We start from the raw sequence: 19,479 nt of genomic DNA, 5'->3' as shown, positions 1-19,479 counted from the left end.
ACACACACACACACATACACACACACACAAACACAGAAAGCAATGAGGGATGAAGTCATTATCAGCTCTAATAGGTGACGTGCCAGATATTTCCACAGCACTGCAGGGAAATAACATGACAGCAAAACAAACGACGCCATTAGTCATACTTAACACCACCTGTAAATCAACTCTGTGCATATGTGTGTGTTTTTGGTGGATGGGGGTGCAATGTGTGTGTGTTTGCATTAGTGCATTTTAACAGGTTATTTGCTCTACAACTGCAACCAGTGGAAAATATGAACCATACAGAGGACGGACAATGTATGATGAGTGCACACACACACACACACACACACACACACACATTATTGAGGAGTTTTACACTCTGCTCATGTTTTGCTGAACATAGATTATTCACACGCTATGACCAATCTCTGCTAATATTTTCCACTACAGGGCTAAAGGAGGCTCGCCAAGGCTCACTCAGATGTTAATTTGTCACAACTTGAGCCCAACTGGGCCAGTAAGCATTCATTATGACGAGCTTAGTTTGGGGGCCAAACGGATCTAGTTATCATCTGTTTTCTGCTACAGAGCCTTTACACAGCGACCGGAGGTTTTCTGTTTGCTTACTTGTCAACACAGAATCAGCTTACAGGCTTCACTCAGAGGTGAAATTATTACTGCAGGGTTTGTTTTTGCATGATTCTCCAGACATTCTTTTCCAAAAGACGTTGAATAAAGTGCAGACTCCTCAGTCGGATGTTGTTCCCAATGTGTGGTTCAGAGTCTGGGCAACTTCAGAGACCTCATATGCACCTCAGGGCTCCAAGTAATTGTTATTATCATTATTATATTCATTATTTTCATTATAATTACCTCTCTCTCCCTCTCTCCCTCTCTCTTTCTCCTATGTATCATTTTGTCATCTACAGTAATTTAATTGTTATTTATGATATCTGTTGCACATCTGTCTGTGCTGGAAGAGGGATCCTCCTCAGTCACTCTTCCTGAGGTTTCTACCGTTCTTTTGTTCCCCCAGTATAAGCGTTTTTTTGGGGAGCTTTTCCTTAATCTATGTGAGGGTCTAAGGACAGAGGGATGTTGCATGCTGCAAAGCCCTCTGAGGCAAACTGTGATTTGTGATAATGGGCTTTATAAATAAAATTGAATTGAACTGATAGTATTGTGGGCACTACTGTGGGAATAAGAAGCGCCAGCGTCGTTGAGTCATCCGGTCTTTGTATAACCAAAGCTAGAGCTGCGTCCAAATACTTGGCAAAGAGTAGCTGCAAACATGCTCACAATGAAAATGATAACTTGCTGTGACATTGTGACTGTGATAACCATCTTGGTATGGCTCATACGCTATAATGCTATTTGCTACTTAACACTGAACACAAAGTGCAGTTGTGGCTGGAGGGGTTGTCATTGTTTTTGCAGGTTTGGTCTTGAACAAAAGTATTGAGGGAGTTTTTTTTTTAGAAGTGAGTGCACTTTTCTAGTTGTGTTAAGAACAGACATAGAAACAGTAATCCAGGCCAGTTAGCACCACTGTAAACTGCTAAGATTTACAGCCCGAGATTACCACCTAAAATCGGTTTACTCCTCGAGTCATGACCACTCAGCAGTCCGTCCGTCCTCCTGAACAAGGTGAAGCTGCGGAGAGGCTCCCGGTGGCTGCACAGCTTTGAGCCGCTGGAGTTCCTGCGAGTGTTAATCCTCTCTAAAGTCTCAGCAGCTGGACCTGCACAAGTACCAACGTAAACCCGCAGTGCTGCTAAGTGTAAAGAGTCTGATGGGACTGTCAATGAAAACCAGGCTGCTGCAATAAAATACCAACCAAACAACGAGCCACTCAGGACAGCCATGACCCCCTACATGCACACACACACACACACACACATTCTTAGAGCCCATTCTGGCAGAACTGCTCCCCGTTAAACAATAAAAACTAAAACAACACCATTGTCTTCTGTGTTTCAGAGGCAGAGTTTAACAATGAAGAGAGCGGGCTGGTTGTCTGAGAGCGAAGATGATTTGTCACACTCTGACGGATAAAGACAGACTCAGTGAGACAGAGCGAGTGGATGCTGGAGTCTGACAGCTGAATAACGTGAGGAAGAAGAATGTGTCTGAGCCAATCGGGGACAGAGCAGGAAGGAAACGAGGAAAACGGCTCCCCTCACAGTTCCCGGCCAAACACAGCAAAACATCTGATATGACGAGTATGAGCACGATATGACGTCTTTGAGCGATTCTCCAAACGATTTGACTTCACGTTCAGACGGAGACGTTCAGATGTCAACACAAGTAGCATCTGAACGGGATAACAGAACATAAATATGTGATGATCTGTTGTGTCTAAACTTTTCATTTTTTTTGATTTTTCACTAAATGTAATTGGAGTGTTAAGGGGAAAATCTGAGAAAATAAAATCATAACGTCACAAGAACACACTCGCACTACTTCAAGAAGTAATTCCAAATTTTATGTGAAAACAATATATAAAATTATAAAATCATAAGTTCACAGGAAAAAAGTTGCAATATTTAAAAAAAAAGTTGTGATTTATTCTAGAAAAATGTTGAAATATTAAACCCTTTGAAGCCTAGAGCAACATTGCTTTTTTGTGCTGCTTTCAGAGTGCTTTTAGTATTTATTTTAGTGTTTTTTAAAAGTATTTAAACCTTTAAATCCAAAGCAAATTGGTTTGATTTCTTTCCAAATCATGTGAAAAAAGGCAATGGACAACTTTCTATCAAACGTATCACAAACTGCAAGAAATTAATAGATGTGGAAAATGTTTTAATAAAACTAGGGAAATGCCAAGGGAAAAAGAAAAGAACCGGGGGGGCTATATTTGGAATGAAGTGTAAATCATCAAAAACACAAAAATGATTTTCTCTTATGTGGTCATGTTGAAGAACAAATGGCTGCCACTGAATGCAGTCATTTTTAATTCTTCTTCTGTGGTGTCTGAGGTTAATGCTGTGGTTTTGGCCTGTTTGGTGGATATTTACGCTTTAAGTGGGCAGTTAGCGTGAGAGTGCGCCCCCAGGGTGTCAGCGTGTACACGCATGCTTCATAAATGTTAGTGCCTGTGTCCGCAGCGTGTTTGTGTACATGCATATTTATGTGTGTGTGTGTGTGTGTGTGTGTGTTTGATTCCGGCGCTCTGGGAGTCTATAAAGCCAGCTCTGGCCATTCAGTGGGTGATTATATGTTAGCACAAACTTTACAGAAGTGAGGTCACCTCTTCTGGATTTGTGTGTGTGTGTGTGTGTGTGTGTGTGTGTGTGTGTGTGTGTACTAAAAAGTGTTGCCAACACCAACACTGTGCTGGCTGGACTGGTCACCTGTTGGCTTGTCACTGGTCTCACGCCTCCCTCCATCCATCCATCCTCTCTCCTTCATCTTGTTCTTTTTCCTTCTCTCTTTTCCCGTCTTCACTCGCCTCCTTCATTTTTCTGCTCTTTGACGTTTTTGTTTCTCACTGGTCACCCTGCCGTTATCCATAGTATCAATGTTATACCCAAAATGTATTTTTATATTTATAAATTTGAAGTATTTGCACTCTACTTGTGTATTTCCATTTTCTGCTACTTAATACTTCCACTTCACTCAAGAAGGAAATATTGTACTTTTTACTCCACAAATCCAGGAATGAGTCCTACAACGTGGAAATGAGTTAGCATTTCAGCACTCCTGGTTTTCACATCTCAAAGTCAGTTGGCTTCTTGAACAAGTTTTTGGTTAGAGGCCTGAAATAATAAGGTCTGTGGTTGACACAAGCTAAAGAGATTTTCAGGTTTGTTCTGCAACATAAAATACATCAATAAATATCCCTCTGTAAATTCTGAAGCTTTTATATGTGTTAAAAAAGGTGGTCGCTAACAAGTGGCTATTAGAGACTACAGAACGTCATCACAAATGTTCAAGTATCATAAAGGCTTGCTTGCCACAGAGCTAGTTTTCTGCAATAATCCAAAATTCAGATGGAAAAATCCCATAAGCTTTGTGATGAGGGAGCCAGGGCAACACTAACCTCTGAGTGGGCCTACAGAAAAACATTATCAAGAGGGCAGTATATTCGACAGATTGACAGAAAATAACACATTGTTATAGCTACAGTAACACCTTTTGTTTTTGTGATGATTCACTGCAAAAAAACTTTTTTTATACAGTCACTGACTGCTGACTTTGCCTTAATGTCTCTTGCAGGATGTATTTTGGCCTTCATCATGTCCAAAAAACATCTATAAATAAAAGTTCGTCTCATTTTAAATCCGAGCATCTGCAGATGAATTTATACCCAATATGCTATGATCAACATAAATTAGGCTACTTTTTTGCTACATTTTTCTATTTTTTCGACACTATGGCCCCCTCTGAAGCACTTATCAACGTCGGGAAAAGTTGTGTGGGTCTTGGACTGAATGCAGCAGACCGCGAGTGGATCCCAACCAACCACATTCGCCAAGCGGCCAGTCAGACCAGAGGGAGGAAACGAAACCGAACGCATCAGATGAAGAAAGGGAGGAGAGCTGGCATCAGGGCGAGGGTGACCTGACTTGGACAGAGAGCTGTTCCTCTACCAAGCCTTCTTCTGGCTAATGTCCACTCGCAGGAGAAAAAAGTGGATGAGATGTGATTGAGACTCACTCAGCAACGGGAAATCAGAGACTGCTCTTTGCACATCTTTACAGAGACATGGTTAACCCAGCTCTTCACATGGTGCCGCTCTGTCAGTGACCTCCTGCATCGACTCATGATGTTTTAGGTATCGTTCTGCTTCGCATCCTTTCACCATGATGTCAACAAATGCACATGGTGGGATGATGCTGCACGATCTTATGTTTACAAAGCAGCACACTGCAATCAACACAGACTGTCATGATGGTTAGGATTAGGCAAAAGAGATACATAGAAAAACATGTCACATCCACATGAAAGTCAGTTTTTTTGGGACCCATCCACCTCCCTCTTTCCCACCCTATAAGTGCACTTATGCTCCTAATATTCGCTCAAGCACATTCACATCTGACCCCATCCAACCACGTTCCTGTTGAGTGCAAAAGGTGGCTTTTGGCATCCCACTGACAGAGCAGACATATTTGATGAGTTTGGGAGTGAAAACAGGCTGAGCTTCCCCACTTTTTGGCTGCCTTGGCTGCAGCCTGGTTTTGTTCAGTTTCTGCACAACATCATTTCACAGTGGGCGCTTTTCAGTTTTGCAAGCCAATTGTGTAGACTTGCAGATTTTGTCAATTTGGTCTATTCTAATTGCATCATTGGATAATTGAGTATTTTCACAGTTTTAATTCAGTAAATGACCTAAATAATCCCTCCAGCAGTTAATAGACATTTGTTACGCAGCCCTGATTTACCTCCCGACCCACTGTTTCTGTTTAGTTTGCAGTAATTTGAGTTTGGGAAGTTGTAAAGCTCCAGGTAATCCTTCAGAGTTACTGAACAATAATAAAAGCAGAATGAGTTCCTGCTCAAAGTTAAAAAAGCATACAAAACTGTCACAGTCTGCTCTGCCTCTCTCCTGCTGCTGTAGGATTTTTTCCACTAGCCCCCCCCCCCATCCACTCCTCATCAGCCTCATCACTTCCACCTGGTGCTCCCAGCTGGAGCTCTTCATCTCTGATCAAGCCATTATTGAAGCAGCCTCACACCACTCACTCAGATTGTCTTTGCGTCCATGCCTGACCCTCCAGCACTCACTCTCGGACTGTTGTCCTGGTTTCGACTCGGCTCACCTCTGACCACCAAACCTAAGAGCCTTCTGTCTCCGACCACGAGTTTTGCCTGTGCACTTCCTGGTTCTCGTCTGCCTGTGGCTGTGCAGGTTTTACTGCTTCAGCTCCGTCAAGAGAGATCGCCATTCTTCCGACCTTCAGAGCCTCCCGCCAAGCGAATCTCTTCGGTGCGAGTACCTTTGGTGTTTATATTTCTGATGGTACATCCATTCCCTGCCTGTCCTCGTTGTTCCCGCCTCCTGCTCCTACTAGATTCGTCTGCTCTGCTACCTGCCTGACCGACGTCAACTCTGCTTCCTACTTGACCATGAGGTTTTCGCTGGTACTAGCTTTTCGCTGGTTTTAGCTGGTTTTAGCTGGTCTTAGCTAGTATTGAGTCCTTTGGTTTTGGTGCTTTGACATGCTATCAACCAGCCTAGTACTTTTTTCTTCTATTTTTTATCTAAATGATTAAAAAAAAAGTCTCATTCCTTTCATGTTATAAAAACAAGTAACGTCAGTTGTGTTTTTCAGCAATCACTGCATGCATATTACCGTTTATTGTCCCCCTTTCATGGAGAAGTGATACTCCTGAAAAATACCAATGAGTCCATTTGACCTCCTTCCTGTGGCTAAAACACTGTGTTTCACATATTATTTAATATAACTCGATCCTTTTTGGACGTGCCATTATCGACTGAAACTCAAAACTATGTTTAGTGAAAACATAAAAAGATGTTTTGTGGAAAATCCCTGCCACTGCACCAAAACAAGGACATCCATGAATCTGAAAGGTTTTGTTCCTGAATTGAATCGATCCATTGTTGAACAACTGCATCACCTGCAGTTCGTCAGTGAATATTTCAAAACCACGGATGACGCTGACCTTCATAACAGAGCTATTTTGTAACTCAGGGGTCTTTGGATGACTCATGAGTCCATTACTAATCCCAATAATGGCTTTTGCTTTCATTTTAAGAAGCACTTTATAAACACGGCTGTCATGTTTTCAAGTGGTAACTGAATTGTTTCCTTTTAATATTAGATCAATCTTCAGTCCTTCTCTCAAAACACCAAATAAAATGTCATTACATCAGCTGCAGATTTCTGAACTTTTTTTGTGGGCATGAATCATCTCTGGAGAGAGATATAGATTTTGCTGTTAAAATCTAACTTTTATTGAGACCTTAAGCTCAATCTCCACCAATTACTTTTGGTCCAGTAACCTTTGAACCGGTAGGTAGCCTGTATGGACATGAACCCAAACTCTACATCTGTTTAACATCTCCATCACAGACAGTAGGCCTTAATCCTTTGAAACCTGAGCAAATTGGCTTGATTTCTTTCGAAAACATAGAAAGTAAGCAATGGCCAACAATGACCCAAAAATTATAAAGAAATTAGTTAAAAGGAAATTCAATGAATAAAAAAAAATGAAAATTGGCAATCCCCACTAAAAAAAACAAACCCAAAAACCCCTAGTAAACCATAGTAAAAAAAGTTTAAAAAAAACATCAAAAAACAAAAACAAGGACATTGATTGAAAAAAGGCATGAAAATTCACAATTCTGTAATGTGATTTTAAATATACAATTTTGATAATTGTAAATAGAGTTTTCTGGCTTTCCTTTCCCTAACATTTAAAAAAAAAATCAAATATATCGACATTTTACATCTTGCATCTTGCATTGTTTGTGCTGTGGTTTTAATTTTGTCCTAACTCTATCCTGGTTTCGTCTCACTCGTGTTTGGCTTTCTGTTGTTGTATCACCGTCTGTTTATCCCATTTCTGCTCTGCTTTGTTTGTCAAGGTACTTTGTAAACTCTGTTTTTAAAGGTTCTATTTAAATAAAGTTATTATTTCTGAAAATTAAGTATGAGAGAGGTGATACAAGCAGAAATGGCGGCATCATTCTGTGATTCCCATTTCCTGTTCATCTGTTACTTGGGAAGATATTTCCAAACAGAACCCAAACTGTCAACCTGGTGGTGCATGAGAAACAGATGATAACTGAAGTCGGCAGGATTTATCCTCTGGGAACCATGAATGTTGGAACAAAAATTCATCACAATCCATCAAATACTTTTTTAGATACGGACATCCACAGAGCTAATAAAATATTTGAGTTGTTGCATGAGAGCACATGGATTCTTTCCCAAAGAGCGATGGCTGGAAAGTTGATAAATATTCTACATTTTAAGGTCTCTTGTCGAAACCTTTCGGTCACCATCCACCATGTTTTCATTTTGCAAAGCATACACATTCATTATAGCAACCTTCATTAGCATGTGGGTTGTCAGGGAGACCATGACAAAACACACGTTCGCTTGTTCATCGAGTGTAACTGAAGTTTTCCATTTGTTTAGTTTGCTACGAAGGTCATCGCAGATTTTGTTTTCTTTCTTCATTGGGAGTGTGTTGGCCGGATTTGCCACACTGGCGCCCTCCGATCCTTTTGTTGCTGAGCCCCAAACTTCAGATGCTTTTAGTTCCCATGAGTCTTAACCACTGGCACACACACACACACACACACATACACACGAGAGGTCGAGTGGTGGTATACACTGTGTGTGTGTGTGTGTGTGTGTGTGTTAGTTTTGGCTGTTTTCCCGTTGTGGCTATAATCAGGGGCGTCTTTGACATGTCACAGTTTCCCCACCTAGGCATGACCTGCCCTCAGCCAGGAAACACTGAACAAACCAACTGTGCCCGAGTGTGTGTGTGTGTGTGTGTGTGTGTGTGTGTGTGTGTGTGTGTGTGTTGCAGAGCGGAAAGAAAAGAAATGGTGTGTTTCTCGTGGAAAGCGTGTAAAGACATCATGTGTGCATGACCGTACATGTTCATATACACCTATAATGCATTAACATGCTACAGAATGAGTCATATTTTCACTTAGCTGAACCAAATGCACAAATTTACGCACCATTGTTCGCCTGGTAATGTCAAGCAGTTAAGAATCACAGTGTAAGTGGTTCCAGAAGTGGCTGCCACTGCACCATGGGGTGCCACAAGATTTACGGATGAAGTTTTGTTCATTTATTGCGCATTTTTAATCACATCTGACCCCATTAAAACTTGTCAAAGTTACATTCACTACGTGTTATGTTACATTTTTTAACATATCAAAACAGAAGAAAAAAGTAATTAATACCATTTTTTTTTTAAACTACATTTTTAAGATCACTTTTGGGACTTTGTATGCCTTTATTTACCAGTAAATGGGTTTCCATTAACCTTCAAATTGCACAAATTCAAATTAAAAATTGAAAATACTCCTAATGGAAATGTCAATTTTGAAAAAAAAACCCTGCTTTTTATTGCAAAAACATTTAAATTAGCAAAGAGCAAAATCTCAAAGTGCTGTCCAAGATGAGAATACAAACCAAAAGCAATAATAATAAAACATATGCATATATATATATATATATATAGAGAGAGAAGAGAGAGAGAGAGAGCGACATTAATATATGCATGCATACTTAGATACAACAGCTGCCAATACATCTACACACACAAAATAACTCCACTAATAATAATTAATAATAATAATAATAATAATAAAGAAGTTAGTGAAGTAGAAGAGTAAAAGGATGTAACTCTATCGATTATTAGGAAAAGCCATTATTTAGAGGTAAGTATTTAAACATGTTTATTTATATTTAAGTTTGTAGATGCTTTAGAAGTTTGTTTGATAAAATCATGACTCAAATACTAAGTCAAACGTACTTTGGTCCAAAATGGCTTTCAGTTCTGTTTTGTAGTTTTGTAGAAGACCAGCGGCCGTCTAAACTGAGGACAAGTTGAGCTGAGTGCACGACTCCAGGTTCCCACTCTGCTTTCACTGTTTCTGTTATTTTACGGTAATCAACAGCTGGCATTGTCTCTCTCACAGATGAAACATTATAACAATCCAAAAGCCAAGACAAACCACTGAAAATGTATCCGAAAGTCTAAAATGTTCACTGGAGGTTTGTCGGGAGCAAACAGGCGGACGATAAAATCTGACTCTGGTTCTCTCCATTCCTGCACGGATGACCTTTCTGAGAGGTGAGAGGTTTTGGGTTGTGAAGGTTTGTGGGTGCATGTTTGCGGAGCCCGGTTCAAGAAGCATGCAACGGGCTTTAACCATCAAACCTACGTGCTTTTCCTTTAACCAAAACTCATTCAGATCTCTTCATCAAAACTAGACCCCATTTCACGCTGCCTGCTAACTGTGGGAAAAACACGTTACCTCGCCGTTCTGTATAAAAGGCAAAGCTGTGAAATGGGGGGCAAAGTTGTCTCATCTTGCACCCTTTTAAAACTCGGTAAATTGGTTTCACTTCTTTTAGAAACATGGGAGGAAGGCAATGAGGAATTTAAGAAGAAATTATCAAAAAAAAAATTACTAGAAAATTTGCAAAAAACAAACCAACTATTTAAATTACCTAAAATGTGCTTAAAAAATATAATAAAAAGAAAGTAAAAACAATAATTTGATAATTAAATAATTCAAAATAATTTAAATATAGAATCATGGTGATTATTAATATAGTATTTTCCTTATTTATTATTACTTAATTATTATTTATTTTCTAAGTCAAAGAATTTCTTGAAATTTGCAGAATATTTCTTGTCACGTTGCTCATTGTCTTTTTCCACATTTTTGAAAGAAATCTTATCAATGTGCTTAGGGCTCAAAGGTTTAAATGGGTGTGAAAGACGGTTGAATATTAAAAAGATACTGAGGTTGCAGGGCAGCAGGAGGGCAACGCTTGTTGAGTTCAGTGATGGTTCTGCTGTTGAAGCTGTTTTTAAACCTGGAAATGCGAGTATTTAGTGTTCTGGAGCGTCTTACAGACGGCAGCACAGAGAAGAGATGGTGACGGTGAAGGTGTTTGCGGCCTGTGCGATGCTGCTGGCTCTGCAGAATGAGTCCAGTTATTTTCTGTGTTCAACTGACAATGCCCAGCAGCATATCACGCAAACACGAGAAAGCAGCATTTAGATCTTATGCCGAAATCACTGCAAGAGCGCAGGTATTTGACAACTTTGGGATGAGAACAGGCTGGAGAGTCAAAAAGTGTTTAAAAATCTTCTCATTCCCAGTGACTAAAATGTAAATGCTGCACAGACTGTGATGCCCGCTGAGGCAAATAAGTGATTAGTCATATTAGATTATGTAAATAAAATTGACTCACACACTAACACACACACAAATATTAGGAATACATGCAAAACTTGCAAGACTAAGCTGAAATATGCATACTCAGAGGAATACAGTAGAAATACTGTAGTCTTAATGTTTGAGGGAGGTTTGCAGGGCATGCGCATACACACACACACACACACACACACACTGCATTGCCAGGAAACACTTTAGTGAAACTTAGAACTTAACTTCATTGCCTTCTCACTCCTCTGGGTCGTTCCTTCACCTCAAGGCCACATCTCTCTCTCCCTCTCTCATTATAAAGATGGAAGTGTTTCCAAATCTTACCGTCGGCACATTACCGTCTCTACCTGTCTGCTGCTCCAAACCTTCTAGTGTTTCCTCGGCCGGTGTTTTCTTTAGTAAGTGCTCACAAAGGATAAAATATCTGAGCAGCTGCAGCCGGGGGTTGAGGGGTTGTGGAGGTTGTGGCATACGTGATATAAAGAGCTGATTATAACCCACCATGGCCGACTGCCAAGACTGTGGGGCATCTGCAAAAATCAGGGGCAGCTCGCCTCGAAGCGGTCAGCACTGTAACCTTTTTATGACGTGAAGATGCCTCTCGTTGCGTTATGGGAGTGTTGAATGTAATATTTGTAATATTTGTGGAGCCAGTTTGTTCCAAGAAATGATATCTCCATGCATTTTTAAACCTGTTTGTTGAGTCTCCAAACATTCTTTAAAAAAATGTTGTGCTAAATTCCTGGAGTGCTGTTATAGATTTATAATGAGCCTGGCTTAAAAAAATAAAATAGAATAAAAACATAGAGTAAGTTCAGCTCGTTCTCACTGGGAAAATTGCATCACTTTGACAGTGCTTTCGGTGCAAGATCCTGACGTCAAAGGCCACCTTTCACGTGCATGAAACACCGTTGGATGGTGTCAGGTGAGAGCATGGACCGACAGAACCAGTCGCAGTGTAATTATACACCTGCCACGTCCACATGATAGGTTGCTGTTAACTACGTCTTATGTTGCTCCTCGCCTTTTTCACATTTCTGAAAGAAATCAAGCCAGTTTGCTGTGGTTTTAAAGGGTTAAGAAAAAACATTTTTGCGGTTTTTCAAACGGTTTTGCTGAACATTCATACAGGAAGCAAATACCAGGCTCCTGAGTGAAAGTCCATGATTTTCTGGACCCGTCCACCTCCCCTCCCAACCCGTCCTTTAGCGACCTTTGTGCTCCGTATATCATGTCATTATCAGCAGCGTTTTAGCCTGACGCCATCGTGACAAACTGATGCAGCCCAGCAGCGCACCACGCCGCTGTGCAAGGCGACGGTATTTGACGGCTTGGATTAAGGCGGGCTGGCGTGTCACAGGCTTGCTAAACAACAATTCATATCATGGTTCATGAACACCCTGTCAAACAACATGCGTGCACGCAGAACATCAACATGCTCTCACACTCACACCCAAACACACACTTGGAGCAGCTGTGAGGGTTAGATCATCAGTTTGTACAGCAGGCTGGTACCCTGTCCCGCGTCAGGAGGTGTTAGTGGTAACATTAGCCAGGGGAGCGAAGGAAGGAAGAGCCAGGCACTGAAAAAGGAGGAGGATGGAGGTAGCAAAGAAGAGAGAGAGAGTGGTGGAGTGTTAGCATAACCTGAGGCTTAAACGTGTCATTTCTGTTGTTGTTTTAGCCCCACCATTTAAACTCTCAGGAAATCAGGCTGTCTGTGCCGGAGAGCCGCTCTGTCATCACACACACGCCCACCCTTTCCTCTCCACTTGTATTTTCACATCTTTCTATTATTTCACATCGTCATCTTTACTCTTGTACTTTGAGCTTTTACCCTCCTGGAGTCGCTTTAGACATGCGCACTCTTCTTTGCATTTATATCGTGTAATGTATGTGTTCTGTAAATTGTGTTGCTGATATTGTGTCTTTACATTTTGTTCTTATCAATATTCTGCATTGTTTGAAGTTCCTAACTACACTGAGCAAGAATTTAGCAAAGATAATCCATCCACAAATCCACAAATCCATCCACATAAAGTGCTTTAAAGAGCAATAAAATACAAAAACATACTAATAGATGCAGATTTACAGTAAAAGAGTAAAGAGATAAGATACACTATATTACCAAAAGTATTCGCTCACCTGCCTTTACTCATACTATGAACTGAAGTGCCATCCCATTCCTAACCCATAGAGTTCAATATGATGTCGGTCCACCTTTTGCAGCCATTACAGCTTCAACTCTTCTGGGAAGACTGTCCACAAGGTTGAGGAGAGTGTTTATAGGAATTTTTGACCATTCTTCCAAAAGCGCATTGGTGAGGTCACACACTGATGTTGGTCGAGAAGGCCTGGCTCTCAGTCTCCGCTCTAATTCATCCCAAAGGTGTTCTATCGGGTTCAGGTCAGGACTCTGTGCAGGCCTTTCAAGTTCATCCACACCAGACTCTGTCATCCATGTCTTTATGGACCTTGCTTTGTGCACTGGTGCACAGTCATGTTGAAAGAGGAAGGGGCCCGCTCCAAACTGTTCCCACAAGGTTGGGAGCATGGAATTGTCCAAAATGTTTTGGTATCCTGAAGCATTCAAAGTTCCTTTCACTGGAACTAAGGGGCCAAGCCCAGCTCCTGAAAAACAACCCCACACCATAATTCCTCCTCCACCAAATTTCACAGTCGGCACAATGCGGTCTGAAATGTACCGTTCTCCTGGCAACCTCCAAACCCAGACTCGTCCATCAGATTGCCAGATGGAAAAGCGTGATTCATCACTCCAGAGCGTCTCTACTGCTCTAGAGGCCAGTGGCGGCGTGCTTTACACCATTGCATCCGACGCTTTGCATTGCACTTGGTGATGTGTGGCTTGGCTGCAGCTGCTCGGCCATGGAAACCCATTCCATGAAGCTCTCTGCGTACTGTACTTGGGCTAATCTGAAGGTCACATGAAGTTTGTAGCTCTGTAGCAATTGACTGTGCAGAAAGTCGGCGACCTCTTTGCACTATGCGCTTCAGCATCCGCTGACCCCTCTCCGTCACTTTACGTGGCCTACCACTTCGTGGCTGAGTTGCTGTTGTTCCCAAACGCTTCCATTTTGTTATAATAGAGCTGACAGTTGACTGTGGAATATTTAGGAGCGAGGAAATTTCACGACTGGATTTGTTGCACAGGTGGCATCCTATGACAGTTCCACGCTGGGATTCACTGAGCTCCTGAGAGCGGCCCATTCTTTCACAAATGTCTTGTTTCACAGTCTGCATGCCTGAGTGCTTGATTTTATACACCTGTGGCCAGGCCAAGTGATTAGGACACCTGATTCTGATCATTTGAATGGGTGAGCGAATACTTTTGGTAATATAGTGTACAAAGGTAAAATTATTTACTAAATTATTTTTTAAAAAATATATCAGCTAGTATGTGGTGTGACCATTTATTCAGCCTGTTCTCAATCAGAATACGTAATATGTACGACACCAAAAGCCATTTTTCGCGTCCAACCAGTATACAGCCGGATGGCATCAATGTGCTCAGACAGAGCTGGTGGCGTTATTATATACCAGCGGACTGCCGGAGTGCTCTGGGCCCTCGTCATGCAACGTGCACGGACCATCACTTGAGAATGGGGCCAGAAGGGAACCAGCCGTATGCCCATGAAACGCTGAAGGACAGAGTCAGGTAATAACGCTGCCAGAAACCACATAAAATAAGGACCTTGCTTCCTGTGCGCATGTATTTTTTTCCTGCACCTTACCATGTGGCTCCATCACCTAAACCTAACCATCGTGACAGTCTGCGCTGGTTGCCAGGTGCTCTTGCGTAAATATAAGGAAGGTGCAGCGTTATACCACCGTGTGCATTTGTTGACATCACTGTAACGGCGTCTTGAAGCTTAAACAGCAGAAAAAAAGGATTCCTAAAACATCATAAGTAGATGCAGAAGGTTACTGACGGAGCGGCACCATGTGACGAGTTAAGATGAGAACGCGTTGAACCAAACATGTCAGCATGTGTGTTTGTTGACATCCAAGCGTTTGTTCCCATGTGCTTTTGTAGTCTAAACAACATGTCCAACATGTGACTACTCAAGATTAGAACGTGTTGGGAATGCTGTAACTGAAGGGGACAGTCAGAGGAGAAAAAACAAAAACTGAATTTGCAAACATAAGGGGGCGTGTGCCTCCTTTCCACGGTGAGATTTTCATGCTTGCAATCACTCGTGACTGCCACATCATAATCATCCCAATAATTGCAATGTGGAGAAAGCAAAACAGAGATAAAAGAGAAAGAAAGCATGTTTAAATGCAACATTCAGTTCACACCACCTGAGAGCGGACGACGGGTTCATGCAGCTCACGGCCCACTGACCCACCAGGACGACACCCCCCCCATCTGTCAACATTTATGAACTTTTGAATCTGGAGCACTTTTTTTTGTATTTCAGATCCCATCACCACAGCAGCATGTAAAGTTAATTACCTCTGAACCTAATCTCGAGCTGCAATCATCTGTTACAGGCCGATTTAATGGCTCCTGTGCTCATAACATTTCTTCTTAATGGCCCCGTCCCTCAAGAAACGACTCTTTCAAATCCGGGGCCGTGTGGAAACAAGGCGCTCACACACTGCAGCGAGACGCTCACTGACGCTCCGCGCTGTTGTGGGAGCAGATGATGGAACAGACACACAGCACATAAACACATACACACTTTACTATGTGTCTTTGAGGAGAGGCAGGGCCATCACTCACTCGCTTTTTGCGTGTGTGTGTGTGTGTGTGTGTGTGTGTGTGTGTATGCTGCCATAAGTGTGTAAATATGTCCGTGTGTATGTGCAGGGGTGAGTATAAATACATCCTTGACCCTTGTTTTCTTTGCACTTTCTCTCCTATGGGACACTGTTAAAAATGGACCAACACACAGTCATTACCACACACACACAAACACACACAAACACACACACACACACACACACACACAGTGTAGTATTTCGGGCAGGATGGCGAGGTGGCAGCCATTATTTATGTCTGCTTTCTTTAGCGAGGTTTCTCACAGGAACAGGAGCCGAGCAGGAATCCAACGCTTCCTCTGAGTCCGTCATTTATCACTCTTTATTAATACAAAAACACACACACGTAAACGCACATAACATTTGGAGACAATTACACACACAAAATTATGCGTTCACATAAAAAGTAGACACACTAAGTCACAGAGGGAACAGACAGTATCGCACAAACTGATTAATACCAACTTGCAGATTTCGCACTCTCAAAAAAAACATGTTTTTAAACTGCATTTTTTTGTTGAGAGACAGTCCTGCAGCGTCAGGTTGAGTCTTATTTCATTACACATCAGTATCATATCATATCATATCATATCATATCATATCATATCATATCATATCATATCATATCATATCATATCATATCATATCATATCATATCATATGCTGACGTGTGCTAAAGTACTGTACTTAGAAAACAAGTTTTGTGTCCTTAAATATTTGTACATTCACTTCAGTTTTTTTTGTCTGTTGTGGTTTTGCCCCTTTTTGTAGTTATTTTGCATCTCTCTGTGGTTGTTTTCCCGCTTTTCATAGCTGCCATGAGTCTCTTTGTGTCTCTTTGCAGCTGTTTTGCATCTCTTGGTAAGTGTTTGTGTCTCTTTGTAATCCTTTTAGCATTATTTCATTTTATCATTTCGTAAGCAGCTTGAAGAGCAACTGCCAAAAATGTCCACAAATTGGGGACACAATGAGGTCCAGGAGCTCCTTACCGCCTGAGCAGAAGGCGGCGCCTTTTGGCATTGCAAACTGATGCTAAAAGCACTCTCACAGCAGCACTATTTTTTGAGTTTGTAATAAAAACGAGCTGGATGCACTTTCTAAAATCTCACTGTGAAGCTGCATGATGCCGTTTGATTCTGTGTGAAAATGCAAAGGTGGGATAAAGAAGGGACTTCTCTGTGTAAAAAGGGACACTTTGGGCCCCTGGACCTGCGCCCAGTAGGCCAGTTCACTTATGATTTTAATACCTAGTTTACACTTTTTTATTTTTTTTTTAAAAAATTGTTGGGTTATGAACTAAACTGGAAAACAGATGAAATTTAATGTAGTTGGCATATGAGAGGTCTGGAGCAGAGGCAGACTGCTGGAGCTTCTGGTAGCTTCCTGGGAGGGTTATTCAGTGCTAGATCAAGGTCAGAGATGGGAAATGGTGTGTGTGTGTGTGTGTGTATGTGTGTGTGTGTGTGTGTGTGTGTGTGTGTGTGTGTGTGTTGTCAGGTGAGGTCACTGCAGGGAGTGCAGCATCTGACTGACGGCAGAGGAAATAGCAGTGGCTAGACCTGACGTTACCCCTCTCAGCCACGTCTCATAACTCACTGCTGAAGTATTTTTGTAACCGTTCACATTCGGCATCAATCTGAAGCCGCTGATTTCATTTCCTCACAAATGTTCGGGTCCGGAGCAAGTCTGCCGATCCACAAAACTCCACTTGATCTTTTTTAGTTTTCCCTTTCACGCCCTTTCATTCTGTCTCTGTCTTGCAGATCTTTTTCCTTTCCCTCTCACTCGCTCTTAATGAATTTCTCTCTCTCTTCCTTCTCTCTCTCTCTCTCTCTCTCTCTCTCTCTCAAACACACACACACACACACACACACACACTCACATGCCATTTCTGCATCAATCACCATCCAGTAATCAGCGGTGATTGATTGTGTCCACAGGCTGTGACTCAGGAATCAAAGGGCTTCACAGGACAAATTAGAAAAACACAAAATAATAACAGGAACATTTACTTGCCGCCTGCTCCAGCTTTCATGCACGCCAGGAAAGTTCATTTTGACATAATTTGAAAATGAAGGAAACTGAGCAAATGACAGAAAATCTGAATATTACATCTGCTGTCTGAATATTATTCAGCAAAATATCAGCAGCTCGCTTTCTTTCTGTGCTTTAGTCTTTCTGCTAAACTACAACTGCCATTAGATCCTAATCTGTAACTGTGTGTGCATGTGTGTGTGCGTGTGTGTGTGTGTGTGTGTGTGTGTGCATGCATACATGTATATGTGTGTATTTGTTCAGATTGATCTGTTCTTGCTTTTGTCTTTATTTTTGTTTGATTAGATCAAGGTGTGTCTGGTGAATTTTAGGGCCGAAATTGGGAATATTCATGTTTAAAGTTAACTTTTTTTGTATGAAAACAAGAAGGTAGGTCAGATAAACAAGGTAAGATTTGATAAATATTTCTTTCTTTCTTGCTGTTCAGCAAAGTGTTGTTTTAATGTGTGCATTTGTCATGATGTGCATGTTCAGCTGATGCTGCATGTGTTATTTTAAAAACGGTTGTATTATATTGTGTATGTATTGTGTTTTTGTTTTTTTTTAAATACTGCAGACACTGAAGTCGAAAGCAAATTTCCCACTGGGACAATAAAGTCTATCTAATCTTATCCTTTCAGACATGAAATACTTTGTTTACCGAATATGTCCGCTGGGCACTCTGGTGTTGTTTTTCTTGCTCCTGTTTCATTTTGTTCTCCTGTTGTGTTTGAAATGAAGATATCTTTAAAGTCTTCAAACATTTTCACCAATAAAGTTAAAAAAAGGATCTTTCCATATGTATTCATTTTAGGCATGTTTCAAACAGCATTTATTCGCCAGTGTTTGTACTTGATGGGACTGAGACATTATCTTCTCAAACAGTTCATGCAGAAGTAAATTACATGCTGTGACTATCTGTGGGCTTTAGCAGGAAGCGGCTGAATAGCTGGATGGCTTTGAAGGATCTGCGGAGGCAGCCATGCGTGGCCCTCCTGACTCTGGCCGTGGAGCTGCAGAACCCAGCGAGCCTTCGTCATGTTGAACTTCAGGATGACTGTTTCTGTGAGAGAAGAATAATCACAACTGAGATACATCAACACTGAATCAAATCACTGTGGGATTATGTGAAAGGGCTCATTTTGGGATTCACAGAGAATTATGAGTTGTGCCTGTGGAGCCTTTTAGCCTCTTTAATGTCACTATTTTGGTTTAACCCTCAGGGACTGTTTGGCACATCTTACGCGCTTTTCTTTTGATAATTTTGGCTGTGTTCATGCATGTGGCATACATTTTGGTAAGATTTATTATTTTTGTTTAATCTTAAAATTTCCAGATCAGTTCCTTCAATAAGTATAAAATACACTTACATTCTTACTGTTAAGTGAAAAAAAAAACATGTATTATTTCTGGGTGTCATTCTGGGCTTTTGACTCTGAATTTGTCATTTTGACCATTTTCCACCTGATGAGGTCATTTTGACCATATTTGGCATATGGAGGAAATACATGCTATTTCCACTAGGTGACCTGTCACAGTCAATGTAGCTGCTGATCACTGACATATCCCAGACTGTCAGCAGCAAAAACAATAAATAGAAAATTGTTGCATGTAGTATATCGTAAATATTTTTTGTGTGCGTGTGTATGTTTTTTTTTTCTAAAAACATAGTGACATCATGACAAATACTTGACATTTAAAGGGTTAGAAATCTGAAAATGAATAAATATATGTAATATTTATGATTAGGACTGATGATGGTTAAAAATAAGCTC

This window comes from Plectropomus leopardus, chromosome 2, assembly GCF_008729295.1.
Source record: "Plectropomus leopardus isolate mb chromosome 2, YSFRI_Pleo_2.0, whole genome shotgun sequence".
Lineage (NCBI taxonomy): Eukaryota > Metazoa > Chordata > Actinopteri > Perciformes > Serranidae > Plectropomus > Plectropomus leopardus.
The sequence above is the reverse complement of the archived record's forward strand: the minus strand, read 5'-3'. Positions refer to the sequence as shown.